The sequence below is a fragment of the Dama dama genome, chromosome 23 (assembly GCF_033118175.1).
Source record: "Dama dama isolate Ldn47 chromosome 23, ASM3311817v1, whole genome shotgun sequence".
Lineage (NCBI taxonomy): Eukaryota > Metazoa > Chordata > Mammalia > Artiodactyla > Cervidae > Dama > Dama dama.
This window is the reverse complement of record NC_083703.1, coordinates 60,460,241-60,463,596: the sequence shown is the minus strand read 5'-3', so window position 1 is coordinate 60,463,596 and position 3,356 is coordinate 60,460,241.

Sequence of the window (3,356 nt, the reverse complement as noted above, 5' to 3'; positions counted from 1 at the left end):
AGCTGGGTACCCATAAAGTATCGCCCTACTTCCAGTTTAGAAAGATGAGAGCCGCTGTGTGACCTCTGGCCAGTGTCTGCCTGTCTCTGAGCCTTATGTGCTGGGCTGTGGCATGAGCAAGAAGGACGAGGAGCACGCCCACTGGAGAAAGAAGAATGCGGCCCCTCCATGCCACAGGGATGGGCTGTGTCTGCTTTTGTGTGGCCTCTGATCTCCCAGGGCCAGCAATGTCCCTGCCACATGTGTGACCATCTCAGAATTGTCATCTGCCACCTGCTGGGGCCTGGGAGTGGGAGGCTGAGATGGGAAGAGAGCAAGGTCCAAATTCTGGCTGTTCCTGTTTCTTGTTCTGTGACCTTGAGCAAACCTCTGTGCCTCTCTGTCCCATTTCCTCACGTGTCATGTGGAGATGCTTTGAGTGCTTAGATAGGAGAGTTCACTCCAGACCCAAGGGTTGGGGGCAGTGAAGAGGTGGCGAATGTTGGCCTGGGCTGGGAAGTATGAACTATTCCCCTGGAGCTTTCCCCAGGGTAAGTGAGAAGCAATTGGGAGCTTAGAGTCCTCTCTCTATGTCCTGTAGGTAGAGCACAGACTGGCTGGCAGAGGCCCGGGGCTCATCTTGGGATGGAGACAGATTGGCAGACAAAGGGGCGGCAGGCGGGTGGGGCGGGGGTGCCCCTGGGGAGGGAGGGAAGAAGGAGGGGCGAGGAGCAGGAGGGAAGGAGGCAGGGCTGTGTGCAGCCTTACAAACCCTGGACCTATGATGTCTCCAGCTGGAGGCTAGACTGGTCCCTTCCTCAAATGGGGTGAAGAGGGGTGCTTGTTGGTCCAGCCCTCTGGATTCTGGGAATAAATGAGGGAGGGACTTGGTGGGTGGCAATTGCTGAGACTGTGATAAAACATTCCCTCCTTCCCGCAGATCGACCCCCGCCTCCCACTCCCGGCCGCACTGCTACTGTGATGTCTAAACAATAGCTCTCCTCTCTTCCGGCAGTTCTCAAGGCTGCGTGAGATTGCTGGGACCCACCCCCAGGTCTGGGGTAGGGCCTGAGAATGTGCGTGTCTTACCAGTTCCTGGGTGATGGTGGCGCTGCTGGTTCTGGTGACACACGTTGAGATCCCCTGTTCCACTGAGTGCCCTGTCAGTTCAGGTCCTTTAGGTGCAGACACTGGATGGAGCCAGAAGAGTAAGAGGATTACTGGGGCTTGATGGCTATGCAAGACCAGGGGCGTGGGGAGCAGAAATGGACAAAGAGAACTTGAGACTGCCATGTGGCTGTCTGGCACTGCCAACCCAACCGGGAGCTCTGGAGAAGAGTCCGCCCATCAGGGAAGCCCCACGCTGAGCAGAAGCTTCTCCTGCTGGTTCGGACATTGGCTGGGATTGTCCAGGAAGGCCGTGACCTTGGCTCAAAAGCTGAGGTGGGTGCTGAGGTTGCTGCCGCTGGAGGCTGTCAGCTCACTGCTCTCCTGGTACTCAAAAGGCAAGTTCTCCCTTGAAGGGAGAACGAGCACCCTGCCAAGTCTGCTGTGGTATCTACCACGTGCCAGGCTCTGGGTAGAACATTTACCTGGATGAGTGCAGTTGCAGAACCAGAGCAATCTGACAACTCAAATCTAGTTGTCCCTACTTGAAAGAAAGTGAAAGTGAAAGTCACTCAATTGTGTCTGACTCTTTGTGATCCCATGGACTATACAATCCATGGAATTTTCCAAGTCAGAATCCTGGAGTGGGTGGCCTTTTCCTTCTCCAGGGGATCTTCCCAGCCCAGGGATCAAACCCAGGTCTCCCGCATTGCAGGCGGATTCTTTACCAGCTGAGCCACAAGAGAAGCCCAAGAATACTGGGGTAGGTAGCCTATCCCTTCTCCAGCAGATCTCCTCAACCCAGGAATCGAACCGGAGTCTCCTGCATTGCAGGCAGATTCTTGACCAACTGAGCTATGTCCCTATTTAACAGATGGGAAAAGTGAGGCTCTGAGGGATGAAGTCATCTACCCAGAGGTGGAGCCAGGATTTGAATGCCTCTTATGTCATAGCACTCACTCCTCTCCACCTGGGAGGTGAAGAACATCTGTGCATTTACAGCTGGGGACTCTGAGGTGTGGAGAGGTCAACAACTTGCCTGACTACGCAAATAAAGTAATTGGAAGCTCTGGGGTTTGAGCCCTACTCTGACCCATCTCTTCTAATTGCAAATGCTACCCTTGGATACTGATAGGAGGATGTAAGAGCAGGAGACTTCTGATCTTCAGGATTCTGAGTTCTCCATATTTTCCTCTCACTTGACTCCTGACTCATCTCACCTTTCCTCAGACTCCTCTGTGGCCTCCAGCCACTAAGGTGGCCCCCAAGAATCCCCTTCTCCTGAAATTCACCTAAACTTTGAATTGTAATAATGTGGACCTGTGTAACCAGTTGGATTTTCTGGAAATGGTGAAATGTGACTTCCAAGGCTAGGTCTTGAGATGTAGTGCCTTGGTCTCTGGATTTGGTCACCCTGGGGAGGCCAGCTGCCATGTATGAAATCACTCTAGAAGCCTGTGGAAAGGCCCACCTCCAGCTGGCACCATCCTACCAGTCCTGTGAATGAACCACTTTGCAAGCAGATCTTCCTGCCCCAGTCAAGCCTGCAGATAAGTGCAGCCCCAGAACCACCAGCCAAGCTGGTCCCAAATTCCTGACCCAGAGAATTCCTGAAACCCATTAACTTATAGTTGTTGTAGTTTTAAGTCACTGAGTTGGGGGGGGGGGGTGGTGATTTGTTTTGCAGCATCAAACAGTGAGGGCTCTTCCCCACCCGTTCTTGGCTCCTCTTGTTTGTTGCTCTGGTGGCCTTCTGTAAATTGTTCACTCATTCATTCATGAACATTTTTCAGTCACCTCCTGTGAACCAGGCATTGGAGACACAGGTTACAATAGACCAGGCCCCTATCCTCAGAGTTCTAAGATTCAGGCCTCCTATTTTACTGTGATTTTCTAAATTCATCTGTATTAAGTCACTGATTGTTTGAGCTGAATGTCCCTGAGTGACTCCTAACCTTTTGGGAGATTTTACCCCTTTTGAGAGTCTGATGAAAACCAAAGGCCAGAAAAGGTCACCTATACACAGAATTAAATTGGGGTACACTTTCAAAGGGATCTCAAGTCATCCAAAGCAGAATCTTGGCCCCCAGACTCCAGATTCCCCTTCTGGCCCCTGTGGACATCAGCTCAGTGAGGAGTAAGCAGGGAGGCCTCAGCTTTGATCTGACTTTTATGTAATGACACAGCCTGTGCTGATGGCAGGGGGCCTTCAGCTTGGTCCAGGCTGTGAGTGGCCTGGGCTCTCCTCCCTGTGCCCTTGGTGGACTGTC